At 38.8% G+C, this 20446-nt stretch overlaps 1 protein-coding gene across 21 annotated transcripts in view; it reads right to left on the reverse strand.

Annotated features, from left to right (window-relative positions):
- KIAA1217 (KIAA1217 ortholog) overlaps positions 1–20446 on the reverse strand; it is a 357281-nt gene that overhangs the window by 209239 nt on the left and 127596 nt on the right. The gene's annotated exons all lie outside the window — the stretch shown is intronic.

Consider the following 20446-nt stretch of genomic DNA (forward strand, 5'->3'; position numbering starts at 1 on the left):
ACCACTTCACTCACATATGTCACAGCAGTGTGAGGACATCTGAAGGAAAAGGAAAGGAGCTCTGAATTTTTGTGTGCTAAAGGGTTTCCTGCTCCAGGCTCCCTGCTGAGACACAGATTCCAGGGGTGAGGAACTGACTTGCTCAGGGTGTCCATTTGCAGGGGAGGGATGCACACCCAGCAGCCAAGGGATGTGCTGCCTTGCCAGGCCATCTCCAGTCCCAAGCAATGCTCATCCTCAATGCCAAAGGATCACTTTTTACCTTCTAATTTTCCACATTCAGAAACTAGTCATTTTTCCAATCACATTTCAGTTTATAGAAACACATAAAGTTATCTGTGGGGCACCTAGAGTCTGTGCTTAGCTGTTTCTCTACTTTCCTGTCCACAGACATCTGTCCTTCCCCTCTATCCTTATCTAAGATAAGCAGCTTCAGTTTACACACTCAGTACCTTGCAAAAGCATAGTCTGGAAAATTAATTCTTGAAAGGATTAATATTTTTTTCCTCTCTCATCACAAATACCTTTCTGCTTCTGTAAACAACATGTTCCGCTTTGCAGACAGAGGGGGCACTGCCTGCTCTGGCAAGAGCATTCCTCTTCCATACAAAAGGAAAACTGCACACAGCCCAGTCAGGAATAATTCTATTCACCAAAGTAACGTGGTCTGTCATGTTGATGCGGCCATCTGCAGGCAAACCAGGGTGAAAAACCTCTCCTTGCCTGCCTTTGATTTCATGGTGCAGTGCAATGGAAACCCTTGCAAAGAGGTTCTGAGTCCTGAAGGGTCTCATTTCACACTATCTCACAGAAGCATCCTATGAGTGCAAGAATCAGTAATTTTCCCCTTGAGGAGTCAGATAAATCCCTTCCCTTCTAAATTTGTCAAATCTTCCCTACCATCGGCCTCCTGTGTCACACATGGACTCCTCTGCTTCTTGATTGCCCAGTGCAAGGGCATGAGAAACATGCATTCAGCCACTCAGATAACTCTGAAGGGCAACCAGGTTTATATTATGCAATGGCATGGAAAAAATGGGCTAACTTTCCCACCCCTTATTTTAAGGAAGATGTGCTCTTCTGGCCTTCACAGCACTCAAGCTGACTGTGTTATTTCTGCAGCCATGGACTTGGCCCTCAAAGCATTAAATTTTCATCCTCAGGACCACGTTCATTCACTCTCACTTCATCAAAACATAGACAGTGGTCTATCACAGAATTACAAGAAAGAAAAATATGCAGAGAGAACAGGAGAAACAGCATAAACTAAAGCCAGACACACTGAGGCAGCAAAGGGAAATAAAAGCTTGCTATAATGGGGAGAATAGGAGGTGAGAAAGCAGAGGGAGGGCAAAGGAAAGGTAAGAGAGTAAGAAAAAATGAAGCTAAAGGAAAGAAAACCATAATGAATAGAAATAACATTTTAGATTTTGACTACAAGACAAACTTTGGCAGTCTGTCACACGTGCAACCCCAAATTGCATTATAGAAACCTGTTTTCATTGAGGATGGTGAGCTGGACACCATTCTGCTCTTGAAGCTCAGCTGTTCAGGGGCTAAAACTATGTCATTCACATAAAGGAAGAAGGCAAAGTGGGGAAACTGTGTATCCAGATATGAAAGACAAGAACTGATTTTGCTAATGTTGATGAATGTATTACCTAACAAAATGTTATGTAACTTCATCATTGCTTAAATAAACAAGCAAGTAGCAAATCTGGCTATTACAGCTTGCTAAGGGAGAATTGCCTCTATTTATAAATTTCAAAAAGGAAATTAAGTTTTTAGATGTCCTTTCTCCATTGGTTTAGGGGTCTTTTAAAACAGAAAATGGAACATTATACTTGGACTGTCCCACTTTCAAAGTTGGAGCTATGTGGTCGATCTCCCCACACTGACTACTCTCCTAAGTAAGAATTTGCAATCTCTCTCAGTAACTGAAGCAAAGAGAAGATGATTTTAGCTTTGATAATGATTGGCAAATTTCAAATAGTTTGAATAACCAAACCCCAAAAGTTCAAAATGAATATTCAAATTTTGTTACACAGCATGGTCTGCAAATTGAGGATAGAAATCTCAGATGATAGCTATCTTAGATCTTCTTCAAGATACTCCGCGTGCCCTAGTTATGTCTAAGCAGGAAATAACACAAAACCCACCAATATATTTAGTTATGAAACGCAGAGTTGTTCTGAACATTCAAAACAAAAATATTGAGGGAGAAGATTCACTGAGAATCACAAACTTGCAAGTAGACTAACTTCATAATGGGCCCATCCCTATTCCACCTACATTCCTTAAGCAGCGGATCGTTTGTAATTCCTGAAATAAGCAGTCTCCCACCTGCGGCGAGTCCCACTGGTGACTCATCATTGCCGGGCAGGGAAATCCCTCAGCACGCTCCCACCCACTGGTGACCTTGCTGAAAGGCTGAGAACAGTGCAAATCCAGGACAACGCCACATCCAGTTCTGCGTCTCTGCAGGGCTCAAACGCTTGCTTTGCACAGGTCACTCCCCTGCCTGGCAGTGCCCGGCTCCGCAGGGATGCCACTGCTCACGGGCAGCAGGGCCGAGCTGGCTGGCACAGGGACATCACCCCCCAGCTGGACCCTACACCAGATTCCTATCTTAGCTCCAGCATCACAACTGAGCTGGAAGCAATGCAATTGCATTGACGGAGCCAAAATTCCAAAAGGCACTATGTGCGAAGCTGGATTACCCATTTTCAGAGGAAATGGCAGGATAACAGCAGCCCAGCAGAGCTCATGGCTGGCTCCTGCCCTGTGGCAGCTGTCACAAATGCAACCCTCCCGCAGGAATCTTCCTGGCTCTCTGAAAACGCTGTTTCTTCTAAACAAGACTGTGGGCAATCGCCTAATATTTTCCTGGGATTCATTTATTCACCAGGCTCTCCAAGTCTGTATAAATTATCATCATTTACTTGTAACGAATTGCAAAAAATAGCAAACAAGCAAAACACTTAACCCAATGCTCTAGTTCCAGGAACACATCACTGTATTGTTATCTTTGCCCTTAGAAATCTTTCACCATGTGTCCCCTCCAAGGGCAAACATTTTGGTGGAGGAAGAAAGTTCACAGCATGCCATCAAAGTTAGAGATTTGGTTTTGCTCACATTATGACTTACACATTTCACAAAATCAACAAACAATTTACTATTTCAGATATGGATCTTTTCCATCTCAATGGGGCTTAATTCCTTCAAGCTGAAAAAGGAAGCCCAAAAAAACCGGAATAACTAAAGTGACATTATAGGAAACATAGCCTGAGGCTGCCAATATCTTTCTGTGCTGTTGTAGGAAAGACTGCATTACTGAGCTACACCAAATGCCATTTCCAGCAGAAACCTTCCCTTCTTCTTTGCTGCCATGAGGAGGATTACATTACACAGCACTGCACTAAGCCCATTTATACAATTCTACTTTTTAAATTGGGCTATAAAAATAATCAGCTCAACTTCTCACACTAATCATGGAAATATTAATACAAGGCACTAACTACTCATATGCTGTGAGATTTTCTTCTCTATGCTAAATATGAGAGCAATAAAGTTTATGCTTCCCATAAGTTGCAAGAAGTTGTGTTTTACTGCAGAAAGGTAACATCAAAAATAATTACTGTTATAAATACACAGCAAAATATAGTCACATTTGGCATATATCAAGGTTTTATGTGAAAAACTTAGCAAAATGCCAACTGCAGTATGGTCTTCGTTTTTTTTTCAGATGTACAGTGTAAAAATCACTTTTACTAAAAGAAAGCAGAAAAAAATGTTTAAACTGTTTAGAAATATAGGTAGGTTTTCATTTAACAAAACTATCCAAACAGTAAAAAGGGACCAAATTAGTCTAAGTCTCCCCAGACAAGCAAAATTCTGTTTAAAAAGATATTGTGGTATGTAGTTTTTGGGGAAAACAGTATTACATGGGGCTTTCCATCCTTCTGAATCAAAGCCACATGAGTTTTGTAATTTGCAAGTATATCACAATGCTACCTTTACCAGTATTATTTTAAAGTCTTCCCTCCCCATCTTTCCAGCGTCTCCTCTCATTAGGAAGAGAAATCAATTTTATTACCAAATCCCTTCCCTGTAGGCACTACATGGCACTAGATTATATACCTTTTTTTCATGAATCAACACATTTTTTCCTAAAAATTAGTCAGGTGCCTTGTCCCACTGTGCCTCATATTTGAAAGCTGCCTAAATTTCCAGCCCACAGATTCTCAAGATCAGTGTGCAATTATTTCTTTTTGTGCTAGAACTATCTTTTATGTACAAATCCTCCTCTGTACGAGACAGCAACTGTATTTCCTATCAATTTTCCTTTTTACAGAGTCAGACAAATCAAGGATTTTAATCTCCCCTCATAAAATAGTCTCTCCCTTCCTCAAGGCATTTTAGAAACCTGCCTAGGCTCCTAAAACAGTTTAAATTTACTTGTCTTAAGTATATATGATCACACTGGCAGAGATTTTTGTTTGTTATACTTTACATATACCTTATACCAAGCAGCACTAAGGCTTCCTTGCATGGGAAACATATTTCCTTATACTGCCAGATGATCCATGCTAGAATCAAATCTGTCCACTTTCCACAGAAGTCTCCTTTTGATGCCTCAATTATCTTCTGATTAGCACTCCCACGCCTGTCCAGCCTCTCCCTGATACAAGCTCCCAAGTGCATGACCCTTCACTTCTGACAGCAGTCTGTCATCCCCCTTGCACTATTTTCCAACTCATATGCTTATCCCATTTCTTCTAAATGAAACTCCAGTCTTCAGCATAATCCTTCTGGTAACTTGTGCCATCAAGACTTTTTTCCCGGTATTGGTGTTTTCATGGTAAAATCAGTAAAGGAAACATTTCCTAAGACCGATCCCATAATCAGTCCTTGGGAAATCCTCTGGGGACCTCCAACCCATCCTCCAGCTCCAATTTTCCTTCTAGTTAATTTTTTCATTCTCTTTTCCCTCCTACAGCTCATTCGTAGTTCCTATGTTAACAAATCTCTACACAGCAGATGACAAATACAGTATTTTACTGAAGCCCACGTGGATATTTCATTACTTCTTTTGTTTAGAAAACTAACTTAGCTGTTTTTTTTAATAAAGGCATCAGCTTAGTCAGGCATGACCTCCTTGTGGAGATCCTACATTGTATCTTAACTTACTTACCATGTTTTGTATCATTTGCTTATTCTTTCCTTAAAATCTTCCCCTTTTTTGTAGAAGATTTTACATACTATTGAGAGATAACACTAATGCTCTCTAATGGAGTAATTTCTTTTTTCAATTTAAGTACTATTTTTCATTTATTTCCCCAGGTAATACCAACTGATGTGATATATTTATTAAAAGTACTTGCTTTTGGAATTGGAATTATGCAAGTTCTTGGATGTGGATGATATGGTCTCTTCTGATTGAAACAATTACATAATTTAAGTTTTGCTTCCCCCTGGAGGTAAGAATTTCCATCTCTGCATAATCTTTCCTATTTGATGACCTGCATTTGTCCTGGGTTCTATAGACTCATTATAATATGAGGAGTGCCACCTATTACATCTAAACCCCATCCATCTAATTCACCATTCATGACAAAATTCTAGGTTTTTTCCACTGACAGCATTTCCATTCTTCTTTACTTTTTGCAATTTTTATTTTTAGAAAAATAGTTACGTCTTTGTTAGGTAGCTTCTTAGACATTTACAATTCATTCTCATGTTTTCTGACTTTTTTGGTACAGTTCTCTGTATAGGCCAATCCTCTTTCCATTATTTCAGACTCCTTGCTTATGCTTAATACTATTTTTAGGATGATTATACAATGAAACATTGGGAACTGTTTTACAATGTATCTCAATTATATATTTTTATTATTTCTAGCAGGTTTTTTTGAACCTTGGACTAAGGACGACATTCATGCCTGCCTTATATAGTAGTCCTTGCACTTTTTATTCCAGATAAACTGGAACTGCTCCAGATTAACTGCTGCCGGCAACCTCTCAAATATTTGTCCACTGCAAACCTCACAGACCTATGTTGGTTTCTGAGTCATTCTCTCCCTGTCTTTATTCCCATCCACATCTGGGTTACTGTGACAGTATCTCAGTAAAGCTGTTCTCTCAGTTTTTCTTCCAGTTTTTTTTTTTTTTTTTTTTTTTTAATTTATGGAGGTTCTCTTTTCATCCCATCTTCCTTTTCTCAAAGCTTTATGCCCTTAACGTGTGCAGATACCCAACTGATTCTACTTGCCAACACAAGCCTTCCTGGACACATTGCCATTTTTTGGCAATTTTTTGGCATTTTTTTGGGTAACACCTCATTTCCCTTTAGCATAGATAGCTTCTCTGCACCTGCCTGGATCCTTACATTGATGCAACAACAATTCCACAATTCACACTGACCTCACCCGACTCCTAGCCAGATCTTCCATAACTAAATCTTCATGTCAAGATTTTTCTAACAATGGAACTAGCTTTTCCTTGCTGGCTATCACCTCATAGTATTGTTCCTTTATCCACTTTTGTAGTCTCATTTGTCCAGTTTTAATTTCTCTGTGCCTTCAAGGCTTGTATAGGCATCACGTGGGTTTCTCTTGCACTTTCTTCTGTGTCCCTTTTCATAAATTTAAAATTATTCTCATCAATCCCACAAAATGAGGGAGCTGCAAATTGTCCACCCACTGACAATGACCTTATTTTGTTTCTGACATATAATAATGAAGCTGCCTAAAACTCTCTTGCTTTCAAATCTCCTCTAGGGATAATCTACTGAACAAATCCATCAGAGATGATCTCAGCTCTCACCTGTGTTATTCTCCATCTTTTTATGGTCCTTGTTGATCCCCTCCAACAGGAGTATCACAGTCACTCTTCACTCAAAATAGCATTTGTAAGAACTTTTCCCATTCCTCTCCTTCTTCTCTCCTCTCCTCCTCTTCTTTTCAGGTTCAGGTATCTCATGCCCTTACAAGCAGCAAACATTTTACTCTCCAGATCCCCTTTTGTGTCTCCATCTGGTCTCTGCAAGTAATCAATAATGATCACAATCCAAACTCAACGTGTGCTTTAATTTTTGGACATCCATCTGACATGCAGGAACTCACTTGGATGCCTGTGCTCACAGCAGTTTTTTTTAAATTTGCTTTTGTAATTTAATGCACCTAAAATGCTGACAACAGAGAGAACACGGAATAATTTTAAAGCAATGGTCTATTAATATACAGTACATACTATTTTAATGCATTAACAATAACATCAGACAGATTCACAGCCAAGCCAAAAATTCTTAACCTCTTTACATCTCTCTCATTTTAGTGTCTCTGAGTCCAATTACAGTCATCTATCAGTACTGTCATAAAGTAACCCAGATCTCAAACTACGCCTTCAATGCAGTCTAGACGTTACCAGATGGAATTAGCAGTATGATCCCAAAGCTTTCTCCTATCTCTTGTTTCCCCAATAATTTATAATGAGAAGACTTTCATGAAACCAGAAGAGTTGTCTTCAGATGCATTATGCTCAATTGTCCAGATACAACATTTATAAGGCATCATGTACCATACTGAAAATACCAGAACTTCAGCTTAGCAGGGAGGAACATGCTCCTTCCAGATATCCATTCATTTTAAAGTCAGTATTACAGCATTCACTAAAGTGAACTCAGGGAGACTGAATACCCATTTTATTTAGCTGAAGCAGTTTTTAAAAGATGAAAGGAACATTCTCCAGGATGTCTCACAGGATGCAATTCCTTTAACAAATGGCACGCCTGGATTTAATAAGTGGACACATTTCTTTATAAACTGCAGAAACAGTTAAAAAGGCTTTCTTTGGAGTCAAATGGACTGGAAAGAAGGTGGAAGATAGAACCTTTTAGAGGTAATGTTTACATTACTATATTAAGATGAAGTATTTTGTAAGATACAAGCATACTATTAGATTAATTTTAAATTAATCCTAGCTACAAATTTTAAAACCTGATGTTAGAGACAGTAAATACCCACCAAGCCAGTGTGTTATATTATTGTGACACTTTGAGCACACTGATATGTTGCTGGTCAATGTTATTTACTATCATTACGTAGACACCTGCTCAGCAGCCACATCCAATAAAGCATCAGTGCCCTCATCACAGCTCAGCCTTGCAGCTCATCAGGTCCTCAGAGGAGACAGTGGCAAGTTGGACAGGCTGCAGACAGAACTCCCTCCCTGCTGCCCACAGGACACAGACAGAGACATGTCCTCGCACCCTTGGCTGGTGAAACGGGAGGCTGCAGCCATCAGAGGGTACCTGGCTAAGGAAATGTGCTCTCCAGCTCCTAACCTGTCCAGAGGGCTGCAACAGGGCTAATCACACACAGCAACAGAGTGCTCAGGCTGCCTGCTGATGACAGATGAAGGGCGCCCCAGCTCCTATAGACAGATGAAGGTGAGAGCAAAACCAGACAGATAAATAAGGAATTGCATTACTCCTACTGTGCAAGAATTTTCTTGAGGCTAGGAGAAGCCATAAATCTTGTTTGCTATCAAACAAAGCCTAAGCACTCTGTAGCCTGTATACTGAGTGAATAGATGAGATCTACTAGGGCAAGTGACTCTTCTTCTCCTCCTTACAGCTGGTTGTCTCACATATCAAGACACATCAAAAAAACTGAAATCCACATATCTTTGAACATGGACTATGACTACTCCATACATATCACTTTGGTTTAGCAAAATCATGTGATAATTAAAACTATTTAGGACAATGTTTAGTACCAATGTAGACAGGGTGCAATTCATGCTGATTGCATCATCCAGACCCACTATTTTCTTTGGTTCTTTGGGGTTTTTTGCTCTGTTGGAAATTCAGAAGAGCTCTGACAGTTTCATAGCACTTCCCTTCTGAAAAAGTGTATCAATATCCTGTGTAGCTATTAAGGGTCTTAAAAATGCTGCTGATTTTACAAGGCTTGCCTGTGCAAAGATCACATAACATAATAAGTGGTAAGGGTGCTTGCTTTCTTTACCTCAAGTCTATGTAAGTCCTGTTTCAGTGAACTAAGAAAGTAAAACAGAAAAGCTCAGAGCTCACACGTATTTCTTTCAATCCTTGGAAACATCTAATCACAAAATTAATGCTGAAGTACTTGGAACTTGTTTTGAAGTTACTGAATGTATTCTTTTGAAAATCACTGAGGACTAGAAAGGTATTTATATCAATTTCTGCACAAGTAATTTTATGGTAATTTAAAAGAGATCTTGTACAGTATTTTTATCATCTTCAACACAAGTGCTATCAGATGTTCATTCAGTTTTTCCACTGAAAATACCAGTAATGTTGTCTGCATGTATATTACCTTTCATTAAAAAAATTCAGACTCCTTTCCAAGGGCTTCAAGTATTTTAACCATGTATCATCATGGTGAAAAGAAGACACAGATTTTGCCACCAATTCTGACTTGTTCTGAATTCAGCTTCCAAAGAAGGTCCTAACACACACCTCATCTCCTTCCTTTACAGCACTTTTAATCCACCAAGCAACCCTTGCCCCAAAAGCACCCGTGGCATGACTGAGATAAGGAAGTCCTGGCTGTTCCCTCCATAGGCATAGGGTGTGTCTGTATTTCCACTTACCAAAACACATATTTTTTAAACAAATCTTTTGATCAGGGATGCTCAGTCCTGGCAATGAGCAGATTGCCATTCCACACTGACACTGCCCACAGATCAGGCAGTGGCCACTTCATCACAGCTTCATGGCAGCTACACAGGCATGGAATTTTTTTTCAAACTGTAAGTAGACCATTACCTGCTCTTAATGTCCTCTAAGCAAACCTACAGATGAAAATCATAAACAAATTTACTTGAAATATTTTTAGAAGGTTAAGAAACTCTCTTTAGAAGTAGTTCTGTCACAATCTACAGGATTTTCATCTCATATGTTAGCTTTTTTAATGATGCAAGAATATCTGGTACCATCAGCTGGCTGCATTTCCTTACTGCTGCAGAATACAATGTGCCTTCTGGAGAGATAAGGACACTTGGGTAAACTTCCTCTCATATCTCTCCAGAGCAGTGTCTGACAAACTACTGAATGCCTGGGCTCACTGGCCACACATCCTATCAGCATGATTTTAAAATGGTCAGCAACTATTGGATTTGGCTTCCAAGCATGTAACATGACAAGACTTCTGCTTGAGAGGTGACATTTTATCAGAATTATTACATGAAATAAATAGATATATGTTCTATGGGATAGAAAGATATGAGCTGTTGCATGCCACTGAGCAGCACAGAACAGCTCCAGCTGTCATGAATGCCAATGTACTGATAAGCATTACAGAACTTTTTGAGGAAGATAAAAACCAACTGGTGTTAGGACTGTGAGCTTAAACATGCAGTGGTGAAGAGCGAAAATTAAGGCTGCACCTGCTATTTTCTACCAATATTTTCACAGAGGGCTTGGAAAAATCTCTATCATGTCATCTGGAATAAGGCTTGTGCTTACGGACAGAACTGAGACTAAAGAAAAATCAGTGCTTTTAGCTGTATCTTGTCATTGAAAATTTAACTCCTGTGTTACTATTGAGAGGAAAATACAGAAATCATTAAACTGGTACAGTAGTTCACATGTGTGTATCTTTAGGGGTCAGCTGAGATGGAGCAATGCTCTCTACCATGCACCAGAGAAGCAGCCTGGAGCCTCACACATTTTTCTCCTAAAAATTTTGGCTTTGCACTGGTGGAAATTTCCTTCCTTTGACAAAACATGATTTTCTGAATTTTCAGTGATTAGCTGACTAAAAAAGAAATTAAAAGGCAGTCCATTTTTGACTTGAAAAATTACAGTTTTCATTCAAGGCTGAACAGGAATTACTAAATACAGAAGATGACTACAGGCCACCATTTTTATCTCTGGATGTGTAGTTTAGATTTAGAACATGAGTAAAAGGAGAGATCAAGGCTATTGCCACTGGTATTCAGTCCTTGAAACAGGACGATATTGCTAAGTGAAGCTCCTAGATGATTTCAGGGAGCAGCTCCATGGCATCCAGGATGAGACAGCAACTCCTAACACCCCCAGAACAAGCAACAACATCAGCATTAATGTTAGAGGAGGTCATGTCAGTAAGGTACTCAAGGGGATTTCATGCAACTAGGAACACCACTGAAATCTTTAATTTACACTCCATTAAAATAACTTGCCAGTCAAGCAGGAAGGAATTGTTTTGTCTGCTACAAACGACCCAGCTAACAAGCAGCAGCTGCCCTGATGCTGCGTATCACTATTCTCTTAATTTCACCAGTTGTGAAACACAAGCAGTGCAGTGGGTTACTTACAATGAGTCTCTACAACTCCATCATAATTTTCTAGCAAAGACTAGTTTGTAAGAATGTGGAAAACAAACAAAGAAAATATTATAGAAGTTAAGCTCCTCTTTGCTATGCTTTTTTAATATTAGGACATAGTGGCATCCAAACAAAAGTATCTTTCATGGAGAAATACTGTATGGTTGATCTGCCTCTTAACACCTTTAAAAATGCAGAATTAAATTACTTGGCACAGGTGTTGTTTGCACCTCTATTTACTTTACATGCAGTGATACACATCAGTTTGATGATATTAAAAACAAACCCCAACCAAACAAGGTACTATAAACCAATGCTTTGTCATCAGCAAGTAAGTCCTAGTGACACTTTTTTCCTACTTGAAACTATCTCCTGAGCAGGTAATTCCAGTCTGATATTTACTCAGCAATAACTACCACCACTGTGCCTCCCAGAAAGTCCCCTGGCAGCTGCAGGCAGAGGACTCATGTAGGGGTACCCATGTGCACTTGCACAAGCATTACAAAGGATGCTCTGGTGCCAGAACCTATTTAAGCCATCATTAAAGCCAGTACAATTTTAACTGTTTGCTTGATCTGGAAGGACTTCTGAGGTTGTGTAGAGATAGCTTTCCATGTTAGGAGTCTGATTTGCCTAAAAGCTGCAGCTTTGCCCCACACCAAGGCTCTTGCCCAGCCAAGGAGCATGCAAACCATTGCAGAACGCAGGACTGTGAGCTACAGAGCCCTGCAAAGGAAGAGCTCAGTTCCAAGAGGTCAAGACAGCATTCAAAGTGATACTTCACTTATGGTAATATAAGAGGTAATTCAGCACAGAGATAATTGAATCCTATAAGTGCATACACTATATAACAATGGCAAACACAGAAAGGCAGTGGATGAGCCTCAGATGACAAACAGTGTGCGCAGGATCAGTAGGAAAAGCAAACTGCACAGTGAGATGTGCAGGCTGGAAAACAGCCAAGAGTAATGTGAGTTTGCATGGCTAGTGCATGAATTGAGTGCATGATTTTAACATTGCCTGGAATGTCCAGCATGTGAATGAGGTCATTTATCATGCACTCAAGGCTTCATTGAGAAATCTGTGCCACAAAATAATAACTTCCATGTCAGCATAAAATGTGTTTAAGGGAAGCTAGATGTTGGTCTCAAACTGCTGGATTAATTTTAATGCCTCCAGGTGCTATTTGATCACCCTCACTAGTTATATGCTTAGTATTTATCCTCTGCCCTAATGAAATTGATACATGAGAGAGAAAGGGGTCCCAATCTCCTGGCTCTGGCAGCCATAGGGGTATGGGGAGAGAGGGACCATCTTCAGACAGGCAGAACATCATTGGCAAAAGATACATCTGCAGCCTCAAAAGAAGGTGATGCACCTTCCAGGTGATAGCCAAGATGCAGCCAGGCAGCACAGCAGCACAGCTTCATAGTCTGTGAAGCTTGCATGTTAGCCAGGCAGTGCCTGCACCTCACACAGCAGGGCTGCACTTACACCTTCTCTGCCTAAACCTCTTTTCCCTTAACTTCTAACAAGAGGTGCTTAGAAAGTTCCATTTCAAACAATTAATGAAGTCTGTCTGTGCCACATCTAGATGCTGCAGATGAATCCGTGTATTGGAAGATAGCAGGCTGAGCGAGAGGTCTCCAAAGCTTTCACTGCAAGGGAAGTTGCTCACATGCTGAAGCTGCAGTAAGGGTCTTAGTATGTTCATAAACTCAAAGCATGAGGCTCAAGATAAATTTTGTATAGGGCAGGACACAACCTCAGCCTATGTCAGCAAGAGATGGCCAGCATAAAACTTATTTCCCAGTAATAGTACAACTTTGCCTGTTCCTAAATGTCTGGATACTAATACCCTGGATATGTTCAGCCAGCTAGTTGTGCATTCCAGATGTTTTGATTTTTCATGTGTTTGCAGCCTTGCCTTTTTTTTTTTTTAAGCAGAATATCTGGTTCATGACTGGGCCCTGAATGTTTTCCCTTCCCTTAAAATGAACAGCAGGCCTGGGTGACTACTTATTGTATAAATGCCTTAGTAGTCAGAGGAAAGGCAAAGAAAAGATGGATCCATTACTCAATGGGAAAAGACAGTTTTTAACAAATGGTGTGGGCAAAGCAGAATTTTGAATGCCTTTCTCATATCAGACTTCAAGAAGAGGGTCACCTGTGACCATGTGTCTTCCATAATTAATACCAGCAAGAAAATCTAAAAAGGAAAGGAATAAAACCAGACAGTGTGCTGGGATCTTAGAGATCTCATCCTAGGGCACTACAAGAACTAACAGATGAATATTTCTGCATTCTTAATATTTACCTGAATTCACTCAGGATGGATGAAATACCAGAAGATTTGGAAAGAGCTGATGTTGTGTCTTCACTTATAATACTAGAAAGGATTCAGGAATTAAGATCAGCTAGGATGATTGTCTTTCTGGGTCAGGGAGAAACCCTCAATGCCTAAAGTCAAAAGATGATTAACAGCAAAAATGGCTTTAGGAGTTAATCAGAAGCTTAAAACATTACCATGCCATTGTGCAAAAGAACTGTACTTGCACTAGGATTTATAAACATTTATCCACAATAATTGTAACATAATTCTTCCACTGCACTCAGCGATGGAGCACCATGTCCAGCTTTGAAAATCCCATTTCAGAGGATGATGTGAGCTAACCTGAAAATTAAAGGAAGTTCTATCCATCACTTAATTAGCAGACAAGAATAACAACAGATAGAGATAGGAGTTGAATTTCAGCCTAGAAAGACACTAGAGTCCATCCACCAAAAAGAAAACAGACACAAGCTTATAAAGCACATGTTAAATACATGACATTGCTATTTCTTTTCACTGTATTTCAGTGAGGTTCTTTCCATTTTCAGTCAAAAACCTCTCAACTGTAGAAAAAGTCCTGTCTTGACATCATACAAATAAACTAACTCAGAACTCACAAGTAACTTTTTAACCTACTAGAACATCCACAACATTAAATAAATGGATAAATCTGAAAGTTATGCTTTCAATTCAAAACACTAGCTCTTGTTTTGATAAAAGGAAACATTCAAAAATTATACATCCTGTATTAATAGGGTCATTTCTGGATAGAAAAAAAACAGTTTCACATAAATAGTCAGGCTTGAGGGGATTCTGACAGTAGGACTAATATTTCTGAGCCTTCTCATTCAAATTTTGCTAAATTAGTTCAGATTTGCGTGGTACTGTTTGACTGACACCTACTGAAATCTCTAGTACTGAAATACTATGGTTCCAATTAAGTCATGTCACTTAGGTGACATTGTTACACTGTCACAGATTTTGTATATACATGAAAAGTTATATACTCTGTATAAAATATATCCTACATCCTAAAAATGTGAAAGTGATATTGATATGTTGCTTTATGGAGCAAGAATCCGGTGAGGAACATTTAAATACCTACTGTCTGTGCCATCTATTAATTCCCTTAATTTAATCTAAACTTCAAAACCTCTGACAGATTGCAGGAAGATATAATTTAAGAAAAAATGAATGCTCAAAAATTATTAAAATAATTACTTCATTTCCCCCAAAATTGTAACCTCTCCAAAATTCATATCATCTATATGGTTTAAGCTTTTTAATAGTTGTGAAGAGCATTGGTAAAGTTTTTGCTCATCCCTCATGCCCTTATAGCAAAACAAACAGAAGATCCTGAGTTTCCCAAGAGGATGTATAGAGCTCTCCTCCTTTTCCTGCCAGGTCCCAGAGGAAGAACTTTTAAAGTGGATTTACTTTCTGCAATTGAAAAATAGTTCTGTAAGTGAGGCAACTACTGTAACTTGGTTTCCAAAGCAGATTTTTCTTTTACTATTTTTTATTTGGGATTGACTACTGACTTGGTAAACTGAATTATACTTAGGCTGCTGTATACATTTTATTTCAAAACATTACCAACAGAATTCATGCAATCTCATCCATAATCTGAATTTTCTCTTCTAGTGAATTATGGGAGCTGTGAGCTCCAACCCAATCTTGTCCCTTGGGTATGGCTTTTATGAGGTGTCACCCACATGTGAACTCTCTGATGTGCAAGAAGAGCTGAGCACACACTGCAGCTCTTCCCTGAACACAATATCAATCAGGTCTTCCTTCTCCACCCAGCCAGCAATTTTCCACAGTATTATAGAAAAATATAGACATGTACTATTTGACAGGTAGAGAACAGTGCATCCCACAGAGCTCAGTGTACACAGCATATCATGGAAATGCAGTATTTTTGAGACCCTTGCCTCTCCATCATAATTGTACAAATTCAGATAGTGGGTAAAATGGTTGCCAATGAAAGAAAGAAAGCCTGCCAGGTATTTTTTACATGACCAATTTTTGGAGGAAATCATGCTTAAAAAATAGCTAAAGTATACTTTATGCTTGGGTCTGAGTCATGATCTCACAGCAAATAAGAACAGAGGTAGGCCAATTATTCTTTACCTAAACAAATGTCCAGACATTCAGTTTTCAATAACCATAACTCCACTTTATATACTGCATAATCTTAACTGGAAGGAGGCATGTTCAGCTGCCCTATTCATCCTCCAGGTGAAGTCATCCTCCAGCAGCTATAGAAATAAATGTTCATATAGGCAATTGAAAGAATGTCTACTGTTTCATGCCTGGCCTCTGTTTCTACATTGCAACTATAAATTCCAAGAGTTATCTTAATAATGCTCTTTTCCAGCTTGATTTTTTTTAATCTAGATTTATTTTGTAATCTAATGGCCCATGTTATTTCTCTATTTCTAATACTAATACACTAAAATGAAATAATATGGTCCCTATATGTTATCAAAGCTGTCTCAAGGTCAAAATTTTGAACCATTAACTGCATTACGTTGCACATCTGATACCAACCCTAGTTTCACTACAGTTTTTCAGACTACTCTAAAAGACAGAAAAATTTCTGATTTTTTCTTTTCTAGATCACAGTAAAAAACCTGCACTCCAATTTGAAAAAACAAATGTATTGGTAGTAAAGAAGAAAGCTAGCATTAATTTTATGAGATAATGAGCATTTTTATATGCAAGGACTGTATATACAAGATCTGTCTTCTCTGCCCTCATGAATCTAAAACAGTTGCAGAGGAAACAAAAATACTGTAGGCTAAATACTAACATTCTTTGCTCTGCTATTCTTTTAATAATGAACTTCCTTGGATAGCAAACCCCTAGTCTTACATGTGTTCTGTATTTGTAGGTACATCCCTGTCAGGAAATGCTGTGAAATAGAAGTTCCTGACAAATAAAGTTCTTGGCCTTAAACATTCCATAGATATTACTCAAATGTCAGACAGAATAATTTCCAAACTTTGGCCTTTATTCTAGATCTATTTAAAAACCATAATGTTCTTGGAGGTAATTAGTAATACACATAGGGGTTATATGGTCACTGGAGTTTGTCATAAAAACCAAATAGGGAAAACGTAATTAATTCCACTTTCTATGGTGCTATTATTACTTGCTTCACATGAAGAGACCATAGTTATGAATCCCACTATATCCCCAAAGTCCTTTGGCCCCCTTCTAATGACTAGGGATGGAGCAAACAGGTTTTGTCTAGCTTTGGATCCAGCTGAATATGAGATAACAAAAGGTTTAGTCTAAAAGTATTGGCCTTGCATTCCAATCATCATGAACTGCAAAGTAAAGGGCAGAGGAAAAACCAGGGAGGAAACTGTAATGGAGAAAAATAGAGTGAAAAATAAAGCAAAGTGAAGCAATGTGAAGCCAAGTAATAAGGCAAATATCAAAACTCAATAAAAGGGCACAGAGGAAGGAAATTGAAAAGACAAACATTAGTATATTCTCTGCTTTTCTTGGAGGAAAGTATGGGTAGCAGAAATTCATAAAGTTCTCAAATCAGTAACACATCCCAGAGGTGAAAAAAATCCTATTTTAATTGATTCAGTCATGAAAGTGAAAATTAGAAGAGAAAGGTTTACCTATTTCCATTTTTATTTAAACCAGCAAATCCTTAAATGATGTTCAGTTTGCAAAGAAAGTCCCTCACCAGGTGGGAAATGCCAAAACTCAGACTGTCTCTGCAACCCCGTTTCCTGCTCTTGGTCTGAAGGCCAAGCAACAAATTTTGTAGCCTGGGTCTAAGTATTCCTCATTATAAATAACACTTCCTATCTCTTTTAGCAAGATAACCTGGCATCCAGAGAAATTATGGTCTAAGTTGTCCATTAAATTCAGATGAAGAGTAACAGGTAAGAGTAAGAAAATGACCTTCTTGAGTCCTTTGCATTAGACAGTATTTCACACAACAAAACTGCAGCTGACACCGACTTCAGTTACTGTTATGTGGTTTCAGCTCTGCAAATCAGAGAACCCATGGTCTCAGATTTGCACATCCAGCAACTAAACCAAAACACAAATCCACGCAGCCAGCATTCCCTTGGGACAGTTGAAGCAGTATGTCTGTCTCTGCCCCACAGCCCTCAGTGGCAGAGGGATCCACTCTGACCTTTAATGGCTTTACCTACAAGGACTACTTTTGTCTCTGCCTCAAGCTGCCCCCCTGCTAATAGAACCCAACTTCTCAGTTAAGTACAACTCATCTTGCACAATGCAGGGCAAGAATTCTGTAGAAACCCTCGCCCAACATATAATGTAATTAAAATGAGTCATCGTGCTTTACAGTCCCATTAAAATTATAGCCCCAATTTTATATTTGCTATCTGTTATGCACTGAGCTTTGCTGGATTGCTGTCTGTCAGCACCACTCATTTGTGTTCTCTCTTTGGTATCAATTGAAAACTTTCAAAGATACCAGAAATAACCTTGTGTTGCCCATGTAAAATTCAACAGTAGAAATGAATCCAGACAACCCAGCTTGATCTCCTGTGCACAGACCAGGATTTTAAGGCATAGCACATACACACAACCATGGGGTTTCACTGACATCACACATAAAGAATGAAATTTGGTCGAATTTCTCTTCCATGTCAGGTTGTTTAGGACCCCACTCCCCACATAACACAGCCTCCTGCTCCCACTTCTCCATTCCAGCCCCTTTGATACGCCTAAAAGCCATTCCTCCTTCACCATTATTTTTCTCCTCCAGGCTCCAGTCTCCTTCGCACAGGAGTTTTCTGCCTCCTCTCACTATGCTTCCTACTTTAGCCATCTCATTCAGCCTATACCTGCCCTCTGCCACCTCTTCCACTTTTTCTCTTCACCACTTCAAGACCACATAAACACCCTTGGCTGCTGCTCATGCTCTCCTGTATTACTCACCCTTGCCCCAGAGCCCTGCCTGGTGGCTTCTATGTTTCTTCTGGCTTCTGCCATATCTGCTGTCCCTCCACCACCAGGTCTGTACCTGCTTCTCACAAAACATCTTTCAAATCACTTTGGCCAGTGTTTGGACTTTATTGGGAGTCATCCAGACAGTCCCATTTCTAGAGAAAAAAAAACCACACTGTGCATTTCCATCACCCTTATAGTATGCTCTCTTCAGAAGTATCAATATTTGTTCTTCAACATCTCTTACAAAAAACAACTCACAGTAACATATTCAAAACAACTCACAGTAAGATATTTAAAACAACCATCCCAGTGCAGAAAGCCAGTACTTAACGGGGCTTAATTCATGCTCAAGAAGACAGTAAGTGTAAGCTATAAATACTAAAAGCACATGCCATGTTGCAGCACTACTGATATAAACTTAATTTCCCTTTATAGAAATTTCACCTAAAACTCTAAGCAATGAGTGCAACCCTTGCTTGAAGTTGTAAAGCATTTAATAGCCCAACAATATTTTGATAAAGTGAGTAAAGTGATAAAGGAAAAGAGAGTACCATAAAAATCACATCCCATTAAAAGGATACACTTTTTGTTCTGTAAATCCCACGATTTTCTTTTCTCAATGCACCAAATAAATGAGAAAACACAAAGGGAATAAACTGCTGTTTAAAAAACTTCAATGTGGTGGAAAACATACTGCTACAGGATTTTCTATGAAAGTTTTCAAATTTTAAAAACTTGACTGGGAAACAATTTACTATAAAATCAATAAATATTGGTTAACAGGGCATAAAGAATTGTACATCTGGTTTTTTTGGACTAAAGGTTTTACTTTTTTGCAATACATCTCAAGATCAAAACTGAGTTTCCACATTACAGCGCTAAATAAGCAAGAGGTTCTGTGAGTGAGACCAGTAATTTAAGCCCTCCCACCTCCAGCTTTTCTATTTGCTCTCTTCTGCCATTAATAAAGTGCTTCAAACACAGTTTCCTTTGTAGAAAAAACAGATCATCCGTCTCCCTGAGTAAGACTTGGTGTCATCACTTTTCCCTTCTTTGTGAAATAATAAAAGTCATACTGCAGGGAAAAAAAAAATCTTTTAAACCTTATTCAGGTGGGAATAGAAACTGTGACCTTGGATGACATGTGTGTGAAATGAAAGTATCGTTTCAAGTTACAAAGGTCTATAATGTACACTTCTCTTTCTATGGATTTATGATGGAAGGGCAACAATTTTTATTCTGTACTGAATGGATTCTACTTCTTGTTCATATTTAAATATAAACTCTATGAAGAGTACAATTAGAATAGTACTACTTTTATTTCCTGATTGAATGGCAATTTACCCTCATTTTACACCATGCAGATTAAATGGGTACTTTTAAATGCAGTTCTAAGGAGTACTGTCACAAAAACTAAGTTAAAAAGAGGCAGTGCTCCTGCAGCCCATTGCTCAACAGATCAGTGAAAGTAGATTGTAATCTTATATTATCCTCCACATTTGTTTGCATTCTGAAAGCACATAAGCCTTTCCAAATACACTTGATCTGTTGAGTTTTTATACAAGAAATAGTTGCAGCTGCCTTGTTAGGACCCACAAAGAAGAGTTTTACTTGCAGGGTTTAAAGATTCTGTGCCTGCACTGATGTCTATTTTCCCTCTATTTTTCCCTATTTAATCTTTCTCACATTTCTCACACTTCAAACCATTATTTCAAATAACACTTCACAATACAATGGCACATTTAGACTGTAAAAGATTTTGATTTACCATTTTGACAGCTCAACATTTTTAGCTTGTACACAGCACCCA

Source organism: Motacilla alba, chromosome 2, assembly GCF_015832195.1.
Source record: "Motacilla alba alba isolate MOTALB_02 chromosome 2, Motacilla_alba_V1.0_pri, whole genome shotgun sequence".
Taxonomy (NCBI): Eukaryota; Metazoa; Chordata; class Aves; order Passeriformes; family Motacillidae; genus Motacilla; species Motacilla alba.